At 39.9% G+C, this 27,038-nt stretch overlaps 1 long non-coding RNA gene across 1 annotated transcript; it reads right to left on the bottom strand.

Moving 5' to 3' along the window:
* LOC105732845 (uncharacterized) lies at positions 1-25,821 on the bottom strand. The gene is made up of 3 exons (XR_001111079.3): positions 25,561-25,821; positions 1,550-3,037; positions 1-426 (listed from the first exon to the last, which is right to left on the bottom strand). It is a non-coding gene; the product is annotated as an uncharacterized LOC105732845 (long non-coding RNA).
* Positions 25,822-27,038: the final 1,217 nt, after the last annotated feature.

Below are 27,038 nucleotides of genomic sequence, written 5' to 3'. Positions count from 1 at the left end.
TTGAGGGCTTAACATACAGAGGAGAGAGTCCAGTGGCAGCGCCTGAGTGGGGTAACAACACTGCCCAGTGGCCGTGGGCTAGGCAAGAGAACCACAGTGGCTTACAACGGGCATGCATTTTTTTACAGTGTTTTCACTCAATACCGTCCCCATGATGGCCTCCACCTGGCAACCTTCATTCAATTCAGCCTTGGGGCCTCCAGCCCCTGTATGGCCTGTGTTCCATGGAATGGGATGGGACAGGTGTGGTGGTGCTCAGATGTTCCTCACAGGCAAAGAACAAATCTCCAGGTTGGCCAGTCCTGGATTCTGTAGCTCAGAACACACATTCAGCTATGTCTCCCACACAGGGTCATTCTCAGGGTATCTCCCACACAGGATCATTCTCAGGGTATGCTGAATGTATTGCTAGGAGGTACATTTACCCTACAACAAGGTTGATAAATGAGTTAAAAAAGTTAAATTAGCTAAATGAGAATATGTAACAGAATTTCCTTCATTTAATGGAAACTCAAATCTTAGCTTCCTTTCTTCACAATTGAGAAAGAAGTTGCAATATATACTTTCATATAATTAATACCCTTCCTTCTCCTAAAAAAGATTTAAGGAGACTGAAAGGAACAATATAAAGCCAATATACAAATACTTAATGGAAAGCATGCGCCCGAATGAGATCATTCTTTTAGAGAAATAACTGTCACATTCCACCATTAGGAAGGGATGTGTTCTCCATAATCTTAATCCAAATGAATAAGTTTTGAACAGAAGAATTGCTGCTAAAATTCCTAATGAAACACAACAATTATTTTTTCTTTTAAACTGAAGTCTGTACAATTGCAAAAAATTAAAGACAAATGCTTATCTTTCTTGTTAAATTTCAGGGCTATTTTGAAATTTGGTATTACTTTAAATATAGGCAAAGGGTTAGATTTATTGTTTTAGAAAGAAATCCATTCCCATTCCATTAGATTATTTTTTAGTGGTAGATTTATTTTTCTGCATAAAAGCAAGTAGATTTACATATTTGTACTCTTGGAATTCAAATTACCAATATATTTGGATATGCAGTTGTGAAATGAAAGAATATTACCTGTTCTCAGAAAGAAAGTCTTGGTTCTGAGCTATAGTAGGGGTAATCTTGAGTATTACTGTTTATTTCACAACTCCATAACCTTGTTTCTACTCCCTCTTTGAAAACAGGTCGAATGCCATATTTAATTTTTAAGCTAATAAAATGTTTTCTTTTGTGGGATTTTATAGCTCCTTTTGTAATATGGAGATATAGGGGTGAAAGTCAGTGCCTCACATATAAGATTGCAAATTCAAATAGGAACTGTTGTAACTAAAAAAAATAAATAAGTAAAGAGGCACTGCATTTCCTTTAAAGCACATACAAATAATTTTCACTCTCACCAAGAGGACCAAGCTCATTTTTCTTTAAACATGTGGTATATTGCTTATCATTTTCCCCTGGGTACAGAGAAATATTTATCTACAAATATAAAAGAAACAGTACAAACATGATGCTAAGTGGCATATGCTATGTTACCTTTAGGTCATGGAGACAGTAGGGAATGTTGAGGACTGTGGCAAACAACAAAATGTGTCCAATGGTGGGCATGTGGGAATGAAGCCCAGTGTCAGCAGGCCTTCTGAGTTTTCAAGAGAAACAAGCAGTCCAGATTTTTATGTTGAAATGTTATAATTTTAAAATTATACCCATTAAAAACAATTTATGGGACAAATAAAACATGACTGCCAACCAAATTCAGCTAGAAGACCACAAGTGTGCAACTACTGCTCGGAGAAAGAATAATGTAAGAGGTCCACGTGGAGGCAATTCTAGTGAGGTAGCTGATGTGCAGATTCATTCTCTTCTATAATAAATTACTGAACTTTCAAGGGAAATATGAGATGCTGTGTGTGTGTATGTGTGTGTGCGTGCATGTGCGTGCACTCATGCTTGTGTGTGTGTAGACAGTGGGCTTGTCTGAAAATCTATTTGGTTGAATGGGACACTATACGAAGCTTATAACACTTGGAATGAAATGTTGAGGTTTCATGGTGTGTGTTTGGAGCAAGTAGGGAAGAAAATGCTAGCCACCACACTGGATGGTAGAGGGTGCCACCATCAGTCACTCCCAACTCAGTGGGGCTCCCAGAGAAAGTGCCAGGACATAAGAGAAATGCCGTTCTAGATAAAGGGCGATAATAAGTGTAGGTGAGGCGGCCACCTGTCAAGAGTGAACGAAACTGTTTGTGGAGGTGGTTTTGTAACATGGACAAATGTTCAATAGGACATTTCTGCTCAGAATGGGCCAGATCAATGTCTCTCAAGGCCTTGCCTTGTGCTTGTCTCTAGCATTGCAAATTGTTGCTCCTACGCTCCCTGTCCACCATCCTCCCTGCTTTCAAATTCTCCTTATTCTCCTGGAGAAGTGGAGAGTTTTCAGGCTCACCATGGCTCCACTGTTTAGGGTCCCGGACCACAAGCTCATGTGGGCCAATCACATTTTTATACTAGTAGACTGAAAAGCAGCAGCTGTCCTGCACACATATTTAGTGAATTCTGAATGTGTACTACATGCATTTTTTTTAAAAGCCGGGACTTTCCCCATGTGAGGGAAAGAAAGAGAAATTTGTATTCACACTGCTTTGTGGAATTCTAAAATGTGTTTTGGGGGGATACAAATCAAACACTAAAATAATCCATTTCATGCATATTAATTGATTTTTACATGAAAACAATTCCCATTTGCATGAGCGCTTTGGCAAGTTTAGAGTCTGGGGAAGATGTTATAAAGAGTAGTGGAGAAAAATAAAACTAAACATTGCACTATGTTGGCAAGAGCTTAGGAAGAGAAGCTCAGGCTCATATTCATTTTTCCTGCTGTCAGTGGCTGAAGTCCGATGGTTCTCCTGTCCATTGCAGGCCACTCTTTTTCTATTATTTTCTATCCATTGTCTCAAGTTTGTGGTTTGGGTCTGAGCCTCTTCTATTCTCTAATGATCATGTCTTCTTAGGCGAGTTTCTATCCTATGGAAATAAACAATATGTTGCTGTCTCTCAAATCCATTTTCATCTACTTGACACTCTATTCTGATGCCCCATTAACACACAAACTTCACCTCCAAATTATGTAAGTGAAAGGACAATTATTGGCTCACATATCACATAGAAACCCAAGTAGGTGAGCTCCAGGGGTGGCTTAATCCAGCGACTGTGGCTCCGATTGGGGGTGCTTCTCCTGTCTCTCCCCTTCCCACAACATGTGCCAGTTTTGTCCTCTAGCTATTGGTGACAGGGCTTCTGCAGTTTTAGACTTTGGATCCTCACTCCTCAATGTCCACAGAGAAAAATATATATATAAATCCTGGATCCGCTCTCAGGAGAGAGAGGAAGCTTCTTTCCCCAAAACTTCCAGCAAAGCCTTCTGTGAGTTTTGTTGTTATAAATGGGGACGTGCCTATTCCTGAACCTGTTTTTCCAAGACAACCTCCATTCAGAGATTGGTTTTGCCTTCTCATCTCTAAATCACTCCTGTGGTTAGCATGTGGGAGGATGCGTGCCTGTGATAGCCTCAGGAGGTCCTGACGACATGTGTCCAAAGTGGTAGGGACACAGCTTGGTTTTGTACATTTTAGGGAAACATGAGGCATCAATCGATACATGTAATATATATGTTGGTTCTGCTGGCAACTCCAGATGACCTTGAAGAGGTTAGTCAATAGTTTTTATCTTTGTCTGATTTGTACCCCTTTTTAATATTAAATTTTTATATTGTTCCCTCTATTCTTATGAAATAAAATCCAGAGAATTAAACTTAACTACATATTATAAACTACATATTAATAAACTTAACTTCAGAAAATTGATATAATATACAAATTGTAATGTAAAAGAGAAATTAAAGGAGTTGATAATAAAATAATATATATATTTTTTCTGAGACGGAGTCTTGCTCTGTCACCCAGGCTGGAGTGCAATGGTGCAATCTGAGCCCACTGCAACCTCCACCTCCTGGGTTCAAGCAATTCTCCTGCCTCAGCCTGCCAAGTAGCTGGAATTACAGGCGTGCGCCACCACACCCAACTAATTTTTTGTATCTTTAGTAGAGACAGGCTTTTCCCATGCTGGTCAGGCTGGTCTCGAACTCCTGACCTCGTGATCTGCCCGCCTCAGCCTCCCAAAGTGCTGAGAATACAGGCGTGAGCCTCCACGCCCAGCCAAAATAATATATATTTCAATCTGCATGATCACACTAGAACCTCATTACTCAAACTGTGGCCCACGGACCAGCATCAACAGCTGCTGGAAACATGTTAGGAAAGCAGAACCTCAGGCCCCAGCCCAGACTTATAAATGGAACAAAATTCCCAAGAGATTCAGGGTGCACATTGAAGCTTGGGACACATGGTGCTGGAAGACATAATGTGGTCAGACGTTTCTTGCTACTTGTAGAAACATGGTGAATGTGACAGCTGCAAATGTGACTATACAGAAGTGTTGGCAACTCAAACATCCACTGGTGATATAATTTTTGGAAATGATGAACAACTCTTGAGAACAAAACAAAATACAGTATACCTCAATTTGCATAATAGTTGCATTACCGGAAATATAATGTGTAATAAATGATGCAAAATATGCTTTGTGTTTACATGTCAAATGGAGTTAGATCTTTAGACTTGTATAATTATAAATAGGGTTTATGCTGATTCAGGTTTTTTTTTTTTTTTTTAATACCAGGTAGAATATTTGAAAGTAGTGCAGATTACAGGACAATTCTTTTAGTTTTCTTGTATTTTCTGTGAAAGTACCCATCTTGCCTAGGACAGACTTTAATTTGGGGTAGAGAATTCAGCTTTTCTAAACTGGCAAAGCTCAGTTTTTGTTCAGGTCAGGTTCTAAAAGGGCCTGCAGAGGACATGCCCTGACTATGAATCACATGGGGCAGCCATTCACAGGAATACGGATATGGATTGTATTCAGATGTCATCTCTTAAAGTTAGCTATGTCACTCGTTGAGATGAAGGTGTCTGCATCTATTGATAGATGTGTCTGCTCTATTGATAATTACCCTGAGTTTGGTGACTTTGTCATTTTTGTACACTGCTACATTTCCATTCCCTGGCCTAATAGCTTTCCAATTTAGCAGCAATCAGAATCACCTTGAAGTCTTGTTAAACCACAGATAGCTGGGCCTCATCCCCAGAGTCTCAGATTCAATAGGCCCAGTGTGTCCTGAGAATTGGTATTTCTATCAAGTTTCCAGCTAATGCTTCTTAAATTATCCAAGGTCCAAGGGTTATACTTCGATAATCACTGGTTCAATAAATATATTTTTTATTTTGAGATGAAGTCTCACTGTCACACAGGCTGGTATGCAGTGGCATGATCTTGGCTCACTGCAACCTCTGCCTCCCAGGTTCAGGCAATTCTCCTGCCTCAGCCTCCTGAGTAGCTGGGATTACAGGCGTGTGCCACCACATCCAGCTAATTTTTGTATTTTTTTAGTAGAGACAAGGTTTTACCATGTTGGTCAGGCAGGTCTTGAACTCCTGACCTCGTGATCCACCAGCCTCTGCCTCCCAAAGTGCTGGGATTACAGGCATGAGCCACTGCGTCCGGCCGGCTCAATAAATATTTGTGAATGAATGGATTGTATCCAATCAACTAGTCAGTCAATAAATACTTATGGAATGGATACTAATGCCAAGCTCAGGAAACAAATCAGACAGCATCCCAAGCCCTCAGGAAGAAACGTCAAGTCAGGGAGAATAAACAAGTGCTATGTGTCTAAGTGTCCCAGGAGAAAACAGTCAGCATACTCAAAGTGGGTAATCAAAGAAAGATTAATGAAAAGAGACTATTTGCAGTGGGGTGGACAGAGTTCATGGAACCACAGGGATGGTAATGCACTCAGGGACTAGAAAGAGCAAGAAGGCTTTGCCACTTCTAAGCCAGAAGGGGCAGAAAAATTGAGAGCTGTGGCCCTGGGAAAGGGGTGCCCCGACAGGAGCTGGGGTCCCATGTAGAGGATCCCAGAAGCGATTACACTGCAGGGAGGGAATGGTAGAAGATAAATCTTCTCAGTCCTTACCTGCCATGCTCTACAGTTTCCTCTGTGACTTTCATGTAGATTACCAGATAAAATATAGAACACCCAGTTAAATTTGAGTTTCAGAGAAATAAAAATTAGTGCAATATGTGGATATACTTATACTAGAAATCAAATGACTTGTTTGTCTGAAATTCCAAACTGTGTTGTTGTTGTTGTTGTTGTTGTTGTTGTTGTTGTTGAATCTGGCAGCTCTATCTCCATTGGTAAATTTAGCCGGAAGCCAGAGAGCAGGGCACAGTGGGAGCTGCCATCCGTTAAACCTCTCAGGGCATGGAGCAGGATGGAGGCAGGGGGTCTGGAGAAAAGAAGAATTTTCAAAGTTGCAAAATAATGACATGTTGCACGATCCAGTGCAGAGAAAGAAACAGATAATTTAAGAGAAATTAAAGGCATTCACTAGAAGCCTTAGAAATGAGTGTGCACGTGTTATCCTTTGTCACAAGAGTACAGGTAGTGTATGTGGGTAGTGTTTTTACAATGGCCTACAAGCAGACAGGATCTTCCCCTGCCATTGCCATTTGGTTGTCATCTACTACTCTCCTTGTCACCCTTCTTGCCCCCAGAACAATGGCCTCCTTGTTCCTTGCTATGGTTTTATACCTTCAAAGGTAGCCCAAGAAGCTCACTTGAGGAGACTTACACAATGAATTGTTTGGAACCACACTGATCTGGCAGAAGGGGCTTCCTGAAAACGTAGCTTCCCTCGGGTCTGGTGGCTTCTTTCCCCTGGCAGGAGGGGCGACAAACTCTCATGGAAACCAAGATCCATAAATAACTTCAGTAAACATCTTACACCTCAAATCCCACCTGCTTGCCTCCAAGCAGCACTTATTTCTCCACTGACAAGGATGTGTGGAGTTTATCTTTGGCTCAGCTGAACAATTCCATGTCAACCCAAGAACCTTCAATGTGGATGGCCCCTTGAATATTCCAAATATGCTCCTGCCTTTGTACTCAATATATATACCACTTGGTGTATCTTTTACTTGTAATATACTTTCCCAAGGTGAGTTTATGGAGGATTCCCTCACTTTCCTCATATCTCTGCTAAAATATCTCCTCATTAGAAAGACCTTCCCTGATAACCCAAAATGAAATAGTAACTTTTTCTCCCCACCAGATTTCCTTTTTATATTCTATGTTTTATTTTTGTCTGTCTTCTCCAACTAGAATGTAAATTGCTTGAGATATGACACTTTATTTTGTTTCCTGATATACTCTGAATGCCTACAAGAGAACCTATATGTAGTAGATGCTCAAATATATTTGTTGAATGGATGCATGTGAGAAAAAAGATGGCAATTAAGTGGACAAGGAATTGTAGGCGGAGCAAGATTGAAAACTAGGACTTCTAGGAAGCTACATTTGTGAGGGGGCAAGAGAATATAGTATTTTGGATTAGATTGGAAGAGATGGGATAGGAGAGAATCCTGTAAGGATAGTTAGGATAATTTTTGGAGAGGGGGTTGATAGGGCTTGCTGGTGGATTGGATTTGTTGAGTACAAGGAAGAGAAGATGGGCTTTTCATTTACTGAGATGGAAAAGGCTTTCAGAGAAGCAGACTGGGGTGGTTTTGGAGGAAAATCAAGAGTTTGGCCCTGTTATGTTTGAGATATCTTGTAGACATCCAATTGTAGATGTCAAGTAAGTAATTGGTTATACTAGGTTTAATTTGCAGTGAAAAGTCAGTGATGGAGATGGAGATATAAGTTTGGGAGTTTTATGTAATTTTCAAAATCAAGGGACTGTTTTAATTCATGTAGAGAAAATACCTTGAGAGTGGAAAGAAGGGAGGGTCAGAAAGATAGTCCTGTGATTCCCAGTAGTTGGGGGCCAATGAGAAGAGAAAAGGCAAACAAAAAGGGTGGAGAAGGAATAGTCAATGAAGAACTAAAATAAAAACAGAAGTGTGCCACATCTTGAATACCAAGAGAAAAACGTGAAGATGCAGAGGTTAATTAGTGTAAATTTTATGGAGGGAAAATGGCAATATGTATCAATGTCTTAAAGATAATCACACATTTTATTAAGTAATTCAACTCCAAGGAATCTAGCCTATAAAATTCAAAAACTGGTGGAATAAGATTTACACAGAAGAGATTTTCATGGAAGCATTATTTCATAATAGCCAAGGATTATGCACAACATAAATGTCCAAAAATAGGGGATTGGTTAAATAAATTGTGAAACAGCCATACAATTGAAAATTATGCAGTCATTAAATTATGTTTATGAAGAACTTTTAATGAGCTAAAAATGCTTGTAAGATGATATAATGTTGAGTGAAAAAACAGCATGCAAAATTTTATATACAGGATAATCTCAATTATTTACTTGTACATACTCATTGAAAATTGCTGGGAAGAAATATGCTAAAATATTTTGAATGGTTCCCTGTAGGTTATAGAATTATGAATAATTATTATTTTTCTTTGTTTTAAAATTACTTTTTGAATCATCATGTATTTCCTCTATAAGCAGAAAATGTTAAAAAAAAATTCTTCCTTACACTGAGTTGAAATCTGCCTCCCTCTTATCTAAGTCATTGGTTCCTGTTCCTCTATATAGATAAAGGGGTAAGCAAATCTACTCCCTCTTATATAGGACAGTGTTCAAATATTAGAAGAGAGCTGCCGACCAAGAGTTTTAGCTTTACCTGTTATAGTGTGACTGTGTGTCCCCACCCAAATCTCATGTTGAATTATGATCTTCAGTGTTGGAGGAGGGGCCTGGTGGGAGGCTCATGAGGGTGGATTTCCCCCTTGCTCTTCTTGTGATACTGAGTGAGTTCTCATGAGATATGATTGTTTAAGAGTGTTTCACTCTCTCTCTTGTAGCCATATGAAGATATGCTTACTTTCCCTTTGGCTTCCACCATGATTGTAAGTTTCCTGAGGCCTCCTCAGCCATGCCTCCTGTACAGCCTGTGGAACTGTGAGTAATTAAACCTCTTTTATCTATAGACTACCCAGTCTCAGGAAGTTCCTTATAGTAACATGAGAATGGACTAATATACCTGTGATTTCACATCACCCTGCTTTTTCAGCTCTTGAGCAAAGAAACCACCTGCATCTCATCCACAGCTCCTAATTGTGTCCTCTGTGCCATTTACCACTTGCTAAATGCTTAGACTCACTGAACTTCAGTTTTCTCACATGCAAAGTGGGGATAAATTTTTGGGAGGCCTTCATTTCATGAAATCCTATGTAATCTAAGTGCTATACAAATTAGAAGGTGTGGACACTCATGAGAGGATGATCTGAGAGAGAGTAGAAGGGAGGGAGAATAGAGGAAACTGGAGAGTGCCTAGCTTGTTAGTAACTACAGAAGTGGCCATGGGCAGTCACCAAGGCTCCCCTCCCTCAAGGGATTATGACAGCTCCTGTACTGCCTCCCCGGAGAGTCAGGAAGAAGTGAGGTGAAAAATACAAGCACCTTTGACAAGTGAGTGAGCACAGCCTATATGCAAAAAATGGATTATTTCCACACTGGGACCTTCCCATCCACTCTACATCCCCATCCCCTAATGTGACAGGAACCCCTGGGCACTTGCGATGCTTGCAGAGATGCATGTCATGCAAGGCAGATGTGGCCCTTCTGCATCCTCAACTTGGAGATCCTACCCACGTGACCAATTCCTCTCTCTCTCCAATCATGCCACTCCTGGGTGTTCATTAGGATTCTGCTTGGATCCCAGCTTATCCCTGAACCTTGGAGCCTGGCAGACATGAGTCCATATCGTTACTCTAATATTTACTTACTATGTGACTTCAGCCATATTGTTAATTTTTCTGACCCTTAATTTCTACATTTATAAAATATGCTTAGTAATAACTACTTCTTATGGCTCTGTAGATTCAGTGAGTTAACATATATAAAGTTCTTAACACAGTCTCTTATACAGGAGAAAATTCATAAATTTAATTTTCTCCTTTCTTTTTCTCCTCTCCTTTCTTTCCTGTATGTCACAGAAATCACTCCTGTTTTCATAACTTCTTTTGCAGAATCTTCTGCATAAAATATTTTCTCCTTCTCTGAAAGTTCAGATCCTACTCATCCTAAATGATACTCAGGCCATAAACTCCATGTGAACTTCTTTTCTGAAATATTTCTTCTTCCCCTGAACACATATAGAACTTATTTATTCCTCCCTTTTGGAACCTGTCAACTCCTAATTTGTGCTTCTGCTTTGTAGTTGTATTTCTTTTTATTGGCTAAAATAGAACTCTTCGAGAGCAGGAGTGACTGTAGCATGATGGATGTGTAAGGTCTTGTAATGTCGCACATCTTCATTTTAAATATGGAGAAACCAAAACTCAAAGGCATAACCTGCATATTCCCAGGTTGCATATTTAGTTGAAGACAGAGCCAGGACAGGGATTCGATTTTCTGATAACTTTTTCCAGTGGTTCGCACCCATGAAAGTGGGTGATTTGCTGCCAGACTCTTTCTCCTGGAACGTTCTCTACCCAGGGCTCTCTCAAAAGGCAGCAGAGTAGCAGTTTGGGACTTGAAGTCTGATGCCTGGGGTGAGCCCCTGTTGCTGCTGAGTGTGGAGTTTCTCTTACGTCATTTCCTTACTGTAGACCAGGGAACTGCTGTTCCTCTCCTCCCCAGCCTTTGCCAGTCTCTTACCCCTACCTTAACAATGATTTAGCCATTTGGGAAAGCACATATGATAAAAGGATTAAAAATTACCCTACTCCAGGACTGAAGGACAAGACAGTTCTCAAATTTGATTACGTGAATGGCCAGGTGACTACTTTCTGTGGGAGGTCAGGCCCTGACCTTGCTTTTGAGTTAAGTATTCTGTTTTATTCTTGATGGTCAACTGATGACTTCTGTGTTTTCTCTTTGTCCACAAAAGGAATTTTTTTCTCCAAACTGAGCTGCAATGTCTTTTGTATAATATTGGTCCATCAGAAAATGTATCAATAACTTACAATGAAGGGCCCAAGTACTGCTATGATTTTTGTTTTCAATCCAACGTTTCTGTCTGTCTTCTTTAGAAGGGTCCTCTAATTAATTGGCATGTAAATGAGGCATCAGGGCTATGGGTTTATCAAGGGCTTCACATAGTTCTCAAAGACTTTCTCATCTCATTTTCAAGGCAATTTGCATACTTTCACTCCTAGTTCTCCTTACACTTTTCTTTGAAGAAACCTCTTATGCCCGTGGGTGTTCTGTGTCTACAACTCCCTTGACCTAACACTTGTGCTTTACTTTCTCCTGAGTGATGACATTGCCTCAGGCAAAAGTGACAAATTTCTATCACTGATGAGCCTCTTGAAAGGCTCAGAGAGTGTCTCGGGTGCTGGTTTGAATTTATCTAGAGTTGGGGCTGTATATCTCGTTATCTTTAGCCATTCCATGCACAAATTAAAGAAAAATATGTTCTTCCATGTAGAAAGAAATAATAACCCTTCACGAATAAGATTCCTTTCATTTTGCTATGCTAATGAAATTTAGATGGATCTAAATCTTGTCTTCTCCATTCTTACTATATGAATGGCATTAACAGTGATGTACTCACGGAGGATGAGTCACTGCCCCTTGACCTAGATTTTGGTCACATTCTGTTTGTTGTGGAAGGAAGGAGATGGTCACCTTTTTCTGCAGTTGAGTTTGGTGCTTACTGGCCATTACCTCTTATAAAGAAAAATCATTTTGCTTTGAGTGCTTAGATGCCCATACTGTTATTCATTCCTTTATTCAGAAAACAAATACTAGTTGAATAACATTACATCCCAGCCACTGTGTTGGAATTTAATGCAAGACAGTGTCTGCCTCTAAAGACTTGATGGTTTACCACAAACATTGATATTGTGGAAGGATGGAATAGGCCAAGAATTAGGAAATGTGAATGATGGTCCTGGATTTGTCATATGTTGTGACCTGGACATGTCACAGGTGAGGAAACTTGGTTCAAAATGTAAATCCATGTTTCATCAATTGAAGATGCTGTTGAATATAGGAACCTTACTTAATGTGCCACTAAGACAAAATAAAAACTGCTTACTAAGCTATGATGAAATGCTTTTTTATCCAGGTGAAATTTTTATTGTATCTACTGTAAATATCAATTTTCTTCAATCATATATCCTTTTTTGGTACATAGCAAAGAAAAATGGAAACAGAATCAAACATTTTTCATACTTATAGTCTTCTGAATCAGCTGTTAGCCGAGAGCTGTTGATGCCCATGCTTTTCCACTCAACATCATCATCTGCATCATCAAGAATGCTAGTGACATGTGTTTCTTTGAAAGAACATGCCCCTTTTGGTTTTGGTATTTTCTTTCGAAGGTACTGACATTCATTATGCAAATTTCATCCTGGACAGTTTCTTAGTTTTATCAGAAGGTTTCAACTGAATGTTTTCAGGCAACTACCAAGACTGACATTCCTCCCTCAAATGGTCTTTGAATGCTTTCTTTGTTGACTGAAAAGTTTCAATGATTGAAGTTATTTGATTATCCCACCAATTACCAGACTTTCTCACACACAGGCAATCACAGCCATTTCAAACCTGCCACCTGGTTGACAATAATCGGAAGACACTCAGTTTTCAGAGATGCTAACATGTTTGTGGATGCAAGAGTTGATGCTGTAAATGATGACTTGAAAGACAGCATAACAAGCCATTCTAACCTATAAGAACTAATTGGTACAGCAGTCATAGATGTGGCAAGGCAAAGCTGGACTTCTCCCCAGCCTCCATCTCCAGGGAACAGGAAGAGGAAGACTGGGGATGATGCTCTTCATTGTTAATTTACTGGAGAAGTCCTGGTCCCATGAGTGACAACTCGGGACAGGGGGAGTGCCGGTATCTTCTTAGCATAATAGGGTCAAGGTACTAGTTCTTAAGAAATAATCAAGCTGTCTTAACACAGGAGATGTGGATCTCTTACATATACTAGACAAGAAGGGGATGTAAGTGGGAAGTTAATTCCAGTGGTGGCTAAATGTATTTATGTGCTATAAGCCTTGCTTTTCAAAGCATGGTCCAAGGACCAGCAGTATCGGCACCACTTGAAAGCATGGTAGAAATGCAGAATCTTAGGCTCCACCCCAGACCCACAGACTTGGAACCTGCATTGTAAGAACATCTCCACTACAGTCTGAGAAGCACTGTGCAGAGGAGAGTTTTCTCCCTCCAGGCAAGCACACACACACCCCTCAGGGACACCAGAGCTCATTAACCCTTGAGAAGCAGATAGCCAATACTTGAGGTTGTTAAGTATAAAATCCTGTTGAAGATTGGAATGATGGCTAAGCTTTAATAGATTTTCTAGGGAGAAATTGTGAGTCCCAGCATAAAATTAGAGGCAGAACTGGACTCAATATTGAGTGGGATTTAAAAGTAGAGGCCTGTGAGATGCAGAAGAGAAAGTTTGGCAATGAGAGATATACCCATGGAACACTCTCTGAAAGCCTGCGGGGAGAATATTTGAGAACTGTCTCCCTTAAAGACCCAGAGGGACACTTTGATACAAAGCACCCAAGAGACAGACCAGGACAATGCCTAATTTCCCCCATCCACGTCTACTTGGAGACAATTTTTGAACTTTCACATGAAAAAGTTCTTGAAAAAGTGTCTTTCTAACTTTCAAATATATTTGACTTGCAGGTCAGAGTAGGAGATAAGCTATACATTAATTATGGCTGAAAAGTTGCATAAAACGGTACTCACCTTTCCTATGTGATGCACTCTGATATGTTCTTCTATTTCATTTTTAAAAAAAAATTCCAATGTGACCCACTAACTTGATGTTATGGTCTATCAATGGGTCATGGCCCATAGTCGAAAATACACTAGTGCAGCTGTCTTCATTTGGAGGAAAGGGAGCAGTGGTATTAGAAACAAGTCGAAAAGGACCATTCCTTCCTAAGTTCCAATGAGATCAGGACTATCCTCAGTAGAGACAACCAAGTGGTCTGTATAAAAAGCCCACAGATAATGCAGCGATTCCACTCTGCTGCCTCCCCAAGGAATGTCTAGAGACACATTATATGGAGAAGAAATCAGAAGGAGAAGCATCAGCATTTGCCACTTCCACATGGGTGACATCAGTAATTTGGTCCAAGGGCGAAATTATATGTTTGCACAATAGTCATCACAAAGAAGTTTTTTTTTTTATCATAGAACATAAAATTGAAGTGAATATGCTCACTACATTTTCTCTCACGCGGGCTTTATATGAGTAAGGTCTTGAGAGGATCCAAGAACAGACCAGACTGATCACCTGAACAAAAAGGATGTGTGGAGAGGCAAAGAAACAGAGAGCAGACCAGAAGGACCAACGTCGGAGAGCAGAGAGGAGAAAGAGTGGACAGGGGAAGTTTGAGAATGAAAGGAGACTGGAAACCCTGCTATGCAGTTAAGATGGTTTTTATAAAGCTGGATATATCAAGTATGGTATAGTTCCTTTCTTGACATCCTGCCCACCTCTAAGAAAACCTTCAGAAAAGGGCTATATTCCCTTTTAAAGCATTTGTAGGTGTGTGTGTGTGAGGGGAGTGTGAGGGTGGCTTTTTTGTGTATGATAAAATAAGCCTTACAGCCATAGTCAAAAGGTCAATTTAATTCCAATTACACAAGTAAAGTAATATCATAGTAGTAACTAGTAAGTTGACTCTGCTCATTGAGCAATTGAGAGGAACACCCACTAAGAAAGAATGAGTGAGTTACAAGTGGGCTACAAAGACATCATCTGTAGATTTGATTTACACTCCTAAGTATTTGCACACAAGACTGCAGATGTTTCCCTATGAACATTTTCGTAGCAAGGTCAAAGAGGGCCTGGTGAACAATGTGGTCTTTGTACACTTAAAATTTTAACATAGCTTTTTAAGTTTCTGAAAGCCATATTAACTTTGGCATCTGAGATCTATTAATGGACTACAGGGTCTAATCTCACCTAGGTCAAAAGCTTAAAGACAAAATTGTGATTATTTTTATTTCCACAAAATGAAAAGAATCCCATAGAATACTCATAGAACAAGAGATCCTCCTTCCTCCTTAAAGTCAAGTTCTCCGATGCTCTCAATTAATTAAAAAGCTTTGGAATAAGAAACCAGGCTGAAACAATATTTAAGTGAGACTTTTTGGGGACAATCTGGTGTCACACCATGAGGTTGAATGGAATGAACCTGTGTTTCCCTAAAAGCAGTGCTGGGCATGCTCAGATTGCTAAGATTATTGAGTACCATCTCATTATTGAAGTTTAAGTTATCAGAAGAAAGCTATTTATTTGGCTTTCCTTGAACTTGAGGGCTTGGTGAGACCTCTAACCTCTTACATGGCTAATGGGTCACTCACTTCTCTCTGCAGATAAAGCCCGGCAGGATGAAGTAATGTGTGATAGCCACTAGGGGGCAGTAAAAGCTGCAAGTGTTCCCAAGGCAGTCTCCTTAGAGTAAGGTTTTATGAGTCACGATGAGGAAGTAAGAAAAGATCCCCAAAGACAATAGATGAGCTGTCACCATACTCCTGGTGTCACAGTGCTCTGAATGGGTGGGAGAGGTAATGGGTTTGTAGCCTTCTCTTAGGATGCCCAGGTAAGAACACATAAGGCTCATTTCCTTAAGTGTTCTTACCTGGGCATCCTAAGAAAAGGCTTTGACCTGTTGCAGGAATAAGTCAAACAGAATGTGCATGCAAGCTCAGAGCCTTAGTACCTGAAGTAATTTGTGCTGCTAGCTAAGGATGACAGACAATAGGCAAATCAGAACTTAGGTAGAATAGAAAACTGCAACCAACTCTCTAAGCATTATCTTTCTTCTGTCTACTGATGATCATTGGGAATTATATTTCTCTTACCTTGAATATCATAATCTTCTTGATCCTCAAATGGATTGTTTTTGCAGCACCAAGCTCTGTCTATATAGATAAAGGCTAAACCTCTGACACTTTGCTCTTCCGCTTCTAAACCATCCCACAGCTTTCAAGAGTTCTGCTCTCGTCTCTGTCCCATTTCCAGTCTCAATGTCATCGTTGTAAAATGCAGGACTCAACTTTATGTTTCCTTTGATTTTTGGGTCTCCATACCTATCATCTTCCAGTGTTGTTCTGAGGTCTGTTCTCATCAGTCCCCAGGGCAGTTTTTCTCAAGTCTGCATTCAGTGATTTTAGGTTGGCAGCACAGAATCAGCCATGGTGGAAGCATTTACACCACAGAATTGGCAAATGAAATAAACCAGAGTGTTTTCCTTCCTGGAGAGCCAGTTTTTAAACATTTATCAGCACACCAGTAAACCTCTCTCCACTCAAGTTCTAACTTTCAGCCTGATAGATGTAACTATTTGAATGTATCATGGCCATCTCAAATCCTACCAGCAAAAGGTAAAACTTGAGTCTCAAATTTGTTTCCTTTTCCTTCTCTACCCTCTGTCTTTTTTAAAAAAGAAATGACACATTTTTTCTTTTTACTTTTTTGAGGTGAAGTCTCACTCTGTCTCCCAGGCTGGAGTGCAATGGCACGATCTCAGCTCATTGCAACCTCTGCTTCCCAGGTTCAAGGGATTCTCAGGCCTCAGTCTCCCGAGTACCTGGGATTACAGGGGCGTACCACCAGGCCTGGATAATTTTTGTGTTTTTAGTAGAGACAGAGTTTCACCATGTTGCCCAGGCTGGTCTTGAACTCCTGACCTCAAGTGATCCACCCACCTCAGCTTCCCAGAGTCCTGGGATTACAGGTGTGAGCCACTGTGCCTGGCCAGAAATGACACATTTTTCAATCAGCTGAGCATGTAATCCTGGAATCAGTTTTGTTTTACCTTTCTGTACCCACTGAAGCTACGCACATTCTTAAAGATTGTTCCTTTGAAGTCTCTCTTAAAGTCACCCTTTTTTTCTCAATTCCCTTGCCAACCTTTATCACGTCACACCTGAATTTAAGAGAGTTCCAGCTTTAAAATTTTTTTTTTAACTTCTGTCTCCTCTAATCCTATAAGTGGCAACAAAATTGTCTTCAATCCTGTCTTCACCCCAATAAAAAACTTTCGTAGCTTTGACTCTCTGATAATATTTCACGTCTAACACCCTCTGCCTGGCTTGTAAAACGCCCTCCATCCTGGCACCGTATCAGCCATCTCACATTTTTTCTTGCTCTGTCCCATCCCTCTGCTGCAATGACTCTTCCTGTCATCTCACATAAGCCTCATTTCCCAAGCCGTTCTCTCAAGGACTCGGGACACCATTGTCTGCAGCTGTAGGATGGAAATAAAAGCTGTGGCAGCTGCCGATGCGTCATATTAACCTCCCAGGCTTAATCCTGCATGGGGCTGCTCTGACCCCGCTCATGGACCCCATGAACTTTCTTCCTTTTCCATCCAGCTAAGCTCCACATCTAGGCATTGTCTTCTTGTTTTGACTCCTTTAGGGATGCTAACCTGATTCTGACCTGTTTTCAGTGGTTTTGGTGGCCCGACTGAGAAGAGAGTCCTAGAGGATGCTGGTCCTAGGCTGTGTATGTACTTTGTCTATATTCTGGTAACTCCACAGGCTGAAGGTTTTGGGCCCTACATCTTGTGCGTAGAGAGAGCAGATATATTTATTTACTCCTGTTGCCCCTTCTCTTTTCTTCATTAATTTATTCAAGTAACGTTTGATAAACACACACTATGTGACAGGCACTAGGACGGGCAACAGAGATGCAAAGCGGAAAAGGCCTGATCTCAGATTTCTGGTACAAGGGCTGGCCAATTATGACATGTGGGCCAAATCCATCCCACTGTCTGTTTTTGTACAGCTCATGAGCTAAGAATGGTTTTGACATATTTACATAGTTGAAAAAAGATACAAGAAAAATAATATTTATTGACATGTAAAAAGCATATGAAATTCACATTTCAGTGCTGACAAAATTTTATTAAAACACAGGCATGTCCATGTGGCAAGGTACTGTCTACAGCTGCTTGTGCACTGCAACAGCAGAGCTGCATAGTTGTGACAGAGACTTTATGGCCCGGAAAAAGTTGACTGACCCCTATTCCAGGATCTCTTAATGAGTGAGTGAGGTAGACATGCAAACTGTTAATTTCAAGATACTTGGATGACTAATTTGATGGTGGTAGAGACAAGAGGCAGTGGTAGGAGAAAAGAAAGCCCTGATGAGAAGCCGCATCTGAGAGCTAGTGTTGGAATTGCTGGGGAAGATGAAGAGAGCCTCACTATTCAGATCGAGTGGGGAAGGTATTATGCCAGAAGTGTAAGTACAGGAGAGAAAGAGAACATTTTCATGTGTCTGAAGATTTGAATACATAAAAGAGAAGAACAGATGATAAAGCAACTTACAGACAGCATATTCAGTTTCTGAGTGCTGTTCTGAACAGTGCATTCCAGGCCAGCAGACCCCAAGTCATTGAAAGACATTGTGCAAGGAGTGAGAAGAACAGATTTGCCATTTAGAAGGATCACTTAGTCACCTACTGATTTAAAATGACTCAATTCAGGATTTAAATTTCATTTGTCCTTCTTAAAATTTCAACTTTGGTCTATTTAAATTCTTGTCCATCCTTTAAACTTAGCTGAAGACTTACATCTTTCATAAGAACTTTGTGAGTTTTTCAATTCTTTCTTTTTTAATTTTTATTTATTTATTATTATTTATTTATTTTATTTAAGTTCTGAGGTACATGTGCAGAACATGCAGGTTTGTTAGATAAGTATACACGTGCTGTGGTGGTTTGCTGCATCCATCACCACATCATTTACATTGGGCATTTCTCCTAATGCTATACCTCCCCTATCCCTTCACCCCATGCTATCTCTCCCCTAGTCCCTGCTGTGTGATGTTCCCCTCCCTGTGTCCCCATGTTCTCATTGTTCAACGCCCACTTATGAGTGAGAACATGTGGTGTTTTGTTTTCTGTTTTTGTGTCAGTTTGCTGAGAATGACGGTTTCCAGCTTTTTCCAAGTCCCTGCAAAGGACATGAACTCATCCTTTTTTATGGCTGCATATTATTCCATAGTGTATATGTGCCACATTTTCTTTATCTAATCTCTTATTGATGGGCATTTGGGTTGGTTCTAAGTCTTTGCTATTGTGTTTTTCAATTCTTTCTTAATCTCATTTATTAGAATGCCTTGAGATGTGTTCAACAGAGTTTAGCATATCAATATGCCTTTGTTGGTTTTTACTGCCATTTTCAGATATGTGAGAGGATATTGTTTCCTCGCCGTCTCTTTTTATTATCTTTCCCCTCCATTCATTCATCATTGAAAAGGCAAGGTGAGTACAACATAGAAGAGAGAAGTTGATTAAAGTGCTAAACGGATTTGTGAAAATCTATAGATAAATGAAATCATCTAAAAGAGACTGATTGATAGGCTATTAGGCCAAAGCAAGACAAAACTGCAGCCATCTAACAGCTGTATAGATAGACTGTGTTGCCTAGAAGGTTGGTTCCAGAAGCAAACACAAAAACTTAGGTTCTAAAGGAAACGCCCGTCACAGTACTGTTCAAGGAAGATGGGTTCATGCCAAGAGCTGTTGGATAATCTGGGGTCACTGGAAAAGCAATTCTTTTTCTGGGAAAGAGTGTGTGCTAGATTTAAAATGGCCACAAATTATTTGCTACTTCTCCCCTTGAGGGCTGGCATCTGATGTCTCTCCCAGTGTTTCTAGACTGGCCCTAGTGAGTGCAGCAGAGGTAATAGTCTGGGACTTCCACCTGGGGTTTTTGAAACTCTCTCTGTGGAAGCCGTGTAAGAAGTCTAAGTATACTGAGACCAGCATCTAGGGGAAGCCCCATGGCGACCCTCTGATTGGAAGCCCTAGCGGAGACCAGTCTTACAGCCATCCACATCAAGGCACTGAGTGTATGTGAGAAATCCTCTTGGATCTTCTAGATGGGACATCTGGACACTGGCTGACCTCTGATGTCACTCAAAGCAGAGAAATAAGCTGCCTAAGCCCTGCCCCAATTATTGACCCATAAATTTCCAAGATAAAATAAAATGACTGGCATTAAGCTGCTAGGCTTTGGGGTCATTTGTTACACAGCAATATATAACAGAGCAGAGTGCTACAAACTAGTTTAGCTGAAAAACAGTTATGAAAAACTCAGTTTCCCTTAAATTTTCATTCATCACATGCACTGATGATATGAAGTATTAAGGTTCATCTAATGGATATATTTCTCAGTATAAATGAATACTTTTCATTCATTTTTATTTAGGGTCTTGTGAGTTGGGATAATGTAAATTCTTCCCTGAGACATACTTTTCCATTGTGCTGATGAAAGCACATTTCTGGATCATATAAATTCACTATGGTAAACATCCAACCTTTTAAGATTTGGGGGCAACCAGTTGACTTTCAATGATGACACCCTGAGTTCACTTTTACCTTTCAAAATTCAGCAGGGATTATAAGTATTTTCTGTTTTAATTGTATTTATTTATTTTTCTACCACTTATTTAGGTCATTCACTGTGCAAGTTTCATTACATGCATTCTGTTCTTGATGTCTCACAATACTTCATTTCACAAACACGAACCTCACACAGAGATAACTTGCGGCACTTGTTCACAACCACATAGCTACTGAAGATCAAGAAACAGTCTTTGGACCCAGGCCTGTCTCAGTCTAATTCCTGTGAGTGTAAACATCACCCCCCAGGACACCCAGTGACTGAAAGCTCTTACCATTGTCTTGCCATAGTTTGGGGCACAAAATAGGTACTCAATAAATATTGATTATTTGAATAACTGGTTTCTAAAACCTGCTAACTTTAACTACAGCTGTCTTTGCTCTCTTCTTTGTGTGCCGGTGGAAGAACGTTACAAGTGAAATAGAATGCATATGAGATCTGTTGTCAGCCAATGAGAACTTTTATCTTGAACTTTTCCTCAGAAGCCCAAGCTTTGTCTTGAAAGCACCAAAAAGAGGAGAAAATGAGGGTAGTGGGTGCATGCCCTGGAGCTTTATTTCCTCCAAAACTGTTGGTTAGATGCCATGTGGGCATGTACGAAGACCACCTGAAATCTACGCACATGCTTTAATGATAGACAGAATGACTCTTAGACTAAGCGCATTTCCTCCAGGAACCCTGCACAGTGCTTGGTGGAAGGTTTTAACACAGCTCTGCACTCCTTACTCATTCAATGAGTATTCATTTCACATACACTGTGTGCCAGACACTGTGGACAGCTGTGCCTGAACAGCTCAGGGTCTAGTTTGTGAAACAGACATACAAACAGATAATTTAAATACCATGTGACAGTACCACTGAGGCTGCCTAAACAAAATATCATGGGAACACAGAGGAAGAAGAAATTAAGTCTGGCTGGCAGAATTGGGGGTTTGGTTAAGTGAGAAGCTTATAGAGATGACACTTAAGCCCAAACTTGTCCAATGGTGCTGACCAGGTGAAGAGGTGCTGTTTAAAGCACAAGGAAAGGCATGGCTAAAAGCAGAGTGTCATGAAAAAGCATGTTTCAAAACTGGCAAGTAGTCACGTGTGACTAGAGGCTGTGTGGCTTGAAGGATATAATAAGTCAGGTCAAGAATAATGACTATTTATTTGCAACTGTTTCGTGTCAGGCAGTACACTCGAATCTTTTCAAGCATAATTGTTAATTTTAATGGATACATTATGAAGTGGCTATTATCTCCACTTTACAGATGAGAAAACTGAGCCTCATTGAACTTGGGTAAATTTCCTTAATTCACATTCTTACTAATTAGCTGTAGTGGTATTTGAATCAGGTCTATTGACTACAAATCTCATGCTTACTGATACATTGCCTCTCAAAGAGTCTTTCATCCATCTGGCAAATATGGGGAATAAGATGTTTGTGTGTGTGTGTGTCATGTGTGTGTGTGTGTGTTTAAAAACCTACTGCAGAATGTGAGAGATGAATTATGGTTGTATGTGAGTAAAATCTATACAAAGAAAATGAATAGTAGATTATAGAAAATAGCCTTATGGGGATAGTAGATTTACAAGTCTGTAAAATAATTCCTCTCAATTAACTGTGATACTGATTTAGGCTTTCCAGTATCCTGAAGCACAGGTCATGTTAGAACAGTGAGAAGGTTTTTCTTGATTCACTTTAGCCTTCTATTTCCAAAAGCTTATCAGATCAAAAGAAGGGAGTAGCAATTTATTTTACATCAATTTTTGAAGACACAAAACTCTAACACATCATCCCTTACCCTTTTAATGGCTGACTTTACTTCCCATTTCACAGAGAAAATAGAAGCAATTAAAGGAGAGATTTCACCACCCTCACCTGCTCGCCTGTGCCCATCAATGGCTGTCTCTTCTGCTCATGCTTCCAGCTAAAGCCAATCCCTCTGTTTGTGCCCTAGATTCCATCCCATTATTCCTGCCCCAGAAATTGTCTTCCCTCCCAATGTCCTTTATCATCACTTTACCCCTCTCCCCTGGATCATCTCTATTGACATATCAATGTATTATTATTTCTGCCACATAAAAATGAATTCTCTCTTGAACCTCAGTCCCTTTTCAGCTACTGGGATACTTCTCTGCTTCCCTTTTTAGCTAAACACCTTGAAAGAGTTATCTCTACTCACTCTGTCTAATTTCTCACCTCTCATTTTTTATTGAATTCACTTAAATCAGACTTTCGCCAACACCACTCCAACAAATGTTGCTCTTCTTAACATCATCAGTGACTTCGTCATTGCTAAGTGCAGTGGTTTATTCTCTACTCTTAATGTACTTGTCCCAGCAACAGCTTTAGACACAGTCTCTCTCTTCTTTGAGAAGACTGTCAGTTATTCACTTTACCTCCAGGATACACCATTCTCTTGCTTTTCCTTCCATCTCACTGGCCAACTCTTCAAAGTGTCTTTGCTGGTTCTTCCTCATCTCATCAACTTCTTAGTGTTGGGTGCCACAGCATTCAGTTCTAGAAACTCTTTCCTTCTCTGTCTACACTCATGCCCCTACTGATGTATTCCAGTTCGTTCTTCAAATACCAATCATGTTCATGAATATCAAATTTGTATCTTGATTCTGGATCTCCCCTCTAAATTGTAGACCTATAAACTCAATTTTTGAGTTGACCTTTCCACTTAGATGTCCCAGATACATCTTAAACATAATATGCCCAGAAGAGAACTAAATTCCCTTCACATTTGCTCTCCTTACATTTTCCCTATTCTAGTAAATGATGACTCCAGCCATCTGGTTACTCAAGACCTGAAGCTTGGCCTCTATCACTGACTTCTTCCATAAATGCTCACATCCCACATCCAACAAGGCAATCCTATCAGGTGTACATTCAAAATATGTTGAGCGTCTGACTACCCCTTATCACCTATATTGCTACCACTCTGGTCCAGCACCATTATCCCTGCTCTGGTTTATTGCTAGAAGTGTTCTCCCTGTTTCACGCCTTGTCCCCTACATACAGTTTACTCTCAACACAGCAGCCAGAGTAATACTTTAAAAATATGAGACAGATCTGTCACTACTGTTTTCAAAACTGCCAAAGGCTTTTCAGCTCAAAGACAAACTCTGTCTTTCGGTAATTCTTAGGTAAGGGAGACTGAGTAGTTAAGCATTTCTGGTTTTCATTACCTAAGACATAGGAAAGCCAGTATGGAGATGTATTTGAATGGTTTTTAGTAGCCTATTCATATACTGCCACAATGTGAAAAGTCTTTACAAAAACAATAAAATACTTCAGAAAGACATGAAAGATTTAAAAATTAGAGATTTATACCATGTTTATAGATGGAAGAACTTAATATCCACCTTTAAGTAACTCTCCTAGGGAAAGTCTCAAAATGTTTATAAGAAAATATATGCAAGAATATTCATTGAAATATTGTCTATAATAGTAAAAATACCGAGGAAGAGCCCAAATGATTGACAGAAAAACAGACGAATTATGATTGAGTCTTATAACCTACATAGATATTTCTCAGAAACATAATACAGGTTGAATATCCCTTGAATTGTTTTGGATTTTAAAATATTTGCATATACATGATGAGATATGCTGGAGATAGAACCCAAGTCTAAGAACAAAGTGCATTTATGTTTCACATACCCATTATACACATAACCTGAAGAAAATTTTATACAATTTTATAGAAACTTTTATATAAAATCTTAAATAATTTTGTGGATGAAACAAAGTTTTAACTGTTCTGATTGCAACCTGTCACATGAGGTCAGCAGTGGAATCACCTACCTGTGGGCTCACATTGGCAGTCAAAAAGTGTCATATTTGGAAGATTTATGGTTTCAGATTTTTGGATTAGGGATGCTCAACTTTAATGAAGTCACAGAATTATATCTTTTTTGCAAATTTTAAGTAATGCAAAATAAAATTATATATATGTGTGTATATGTGTGTGTTTATATATATATGTGTGTGTACATATAAACGTGTGTCCACATGTATATACATACACATACACCCACACACACATATGTCACATGTGGATGATAAATACCAAATTAAAATAGTGGCAACTTTTGAGGAGAATGGGGAATGGGTTTGAGGAGGAGCATCTGAAAGGTTTGATCTGAAATGTCTCATTTATTTTTTAAAAATGGTGAGGCAAATATGGCAAAATTATTTAACAGACATTAGAACTAAGTGTGGATTCACAAATGCACATTCATTTTTTATTTTTCTCTATATTGGAAATATTTTATAAGTGATAGAAAAGTGATTTAGTGCTTTACTTAAAGCTGATCACAGTCTATAGTTTAGAGGTGAAGAGAGACATATCTGCAATTAATTTGTACTTGGAACTTTTGTGATGACTAGAATGGGAAGTCCCTCAAGTCAGCTTCAAAATGGGGACGTTTATTGTAAAGTCACACAAAGGATGCTTACTGAAATCAAAGGACAGAATCCAAAGTACAGCCAGGACTCCTGGGGACTGGAAAATGACCAGGAACCTGGACTACCTTTAACAGAAGCTGCAAGGTTGCTCTCTCTCTTTCTCTCTTCCTCCTTTTCTCAGGACGTGTACTTCAACCTTTGCTCTCTACTTCCTCTTAACCTCTCTGATTCATCTATAGGATATAAGATGAAGTTTCCCTTCTGACTGGCAACTTTATTTGGTGATTCTGTTCAGATTGCAAAAGAGGGCATATAATGCACACTGATCGTCATTTTGAATCAGGCCATACAGGTCTTATTTCCATGTCAAGTCCATGTATAGGCCATTTCCTATCCCTCATCTTTTGTTCAATTTTAGTGTGCTTCCCAATACAAATAACAACCCTAGGCTGTTTTTCTGAGCAGGAGCTGTGAAGGTACCACTACTACTACTACTAATAATAATGATAATTAGCCCTTATTTAATGCTTTAATACTACACCAAGCACTTTACATACACTATCCCATTTGCTTCATATGACAACCCTATAGAGTAATACTATCATCCCCATTTCATAGAAGAGGAAAATGAGACAGAGAGTTAAGTAACTTACCCCAGCTCACACTGTACATGGTAAAGCCAGGACTCCCAGGCAACCTGAGCATGGCTGGCAAATTAACTGACATGTCTTGTCCTTTGCTTCAGCCAGGGCAAACTGCAGTGGGTGCTATCATAGAGATTCAGAATGCAATCGAGAGAAAAGGAAGTCATTTAGACAGGTCACATGTGAAACTGCTATACCAGAGACTTCAAAATGCAATAACTCTCTCACAAGTCTTTGCCACCTTCAACACATAGTTTCTAATTGCTCCAAGATTCACTCTTTCCCAGAGACAGCAGGAGAAGAAGAGAGAAAACACAAACGACTGCTTCTTTAAGTAGATGACCCAGAAGTTACAGGATCACTTGTATTCATATCTCATTGGCCTAATTCCATCAGGAGTTGCTGGGAAATGTAGTTTCTAGTTGGAAGGTCTTAAAGTCAGTTAAAACATTCCTATTGCTAAGAAATAAAAGGTGGAGGAAAGGGACCAATGAACATTAGAAGATAGTTGTATACAGTTGGCCACTTAGGAAGCGCGATTTTCAGGGATTTTAAAAGGTAATTCTGTCATCCCAGCTTTCAAATGGTGCTAGAATTTCCCTCTCACATACCCTTTTTGCAGGGCCATTATGCAGGATTGCTCCGTCCAAGCAGAGGGGAACACATTTCTCAATACTGTGAAGCGAATGCCATCCCGGACCAGGCTCTGTAGTGGCACAGCTGTTGTTCCTTTCTCCTTCAGCATGTGCTCCTGTTAACATGAGCAATTCTTGGCAGTTTACATTGCAGTGTGAATATGATTTCTCCTTGGGAGACTAGGTATTTGCTGCTTGACCCTTGAGCAAGGATAGTTTCCATCATCACACATTTCATTGGTTCAGAGTTCTGGGGGTAGGAACTTTAACTGGGATAAGCAAAAGGGTTAAAGATCTGATTCCATACAAGAATTGACTCCTGGTTATTTGTCTCACTGCTGTCTGTTTGCTCATCTCAGGGAGGTAAGATGAACCCCAGCCAGCAGTTCTGCCTAAGCCATCCTGATATGGGCCACCCTCTGTGCTCTAGGCATGGAGAGAAACACAATCTCATTCTCACTTCATCTTGTTGACTTCTCTGCCTTTCCTTGGGTTGGACTTTCTCATCCTGGTATGGTGTATTCATTAGGTCTGTTTTGGTCATAAGTGACACAAACTCAACTCAAACTAACTGTATAAAGAGGAGGGTGGTACTCATGGAGAAAAGCCACAGGATGAGCAGGGAGTGCAGGTGGGTCTTACAGAGACTAGAACCAGGTGTTCAAATGCCACTGGAATTTTGCTCTGTGACGTCTGTGCCCATTCACTTGACTACAGGCATGCACCACCACACCTGGCTACTTTTCTGTATTTTTAGTAGAGACAGGGTGAGCTCATGCAATCCACTCACTAGAGGTTTGAGGTTTTGTTTTGTTTTGTTTTTGTGACGAAGTCTCGCTCTGTCGCCCAGGC

The sequence above is a fragment of the Aotus nancymaae genome, unplaced genomic scaffold, assembly GCF_030222135.1.
Source record: "Aotus nancymaae isolate 86718 unplaced genomic scaffold, 86718_ANA_hifiasm-v0.15.2.pri h1tg000025l, whole genome shotgun sequence".
NCBI lineage: Eukaryota > Metazoa > Chordata > Mammalia > Primates > Aotidae > Aotus > Aotus nancymaae.
The sequence above is the reverse complement of the archived record's forward strand: the minus strand, read 5'-3'. Positions and strand labels throughout refer to the sequence as shown.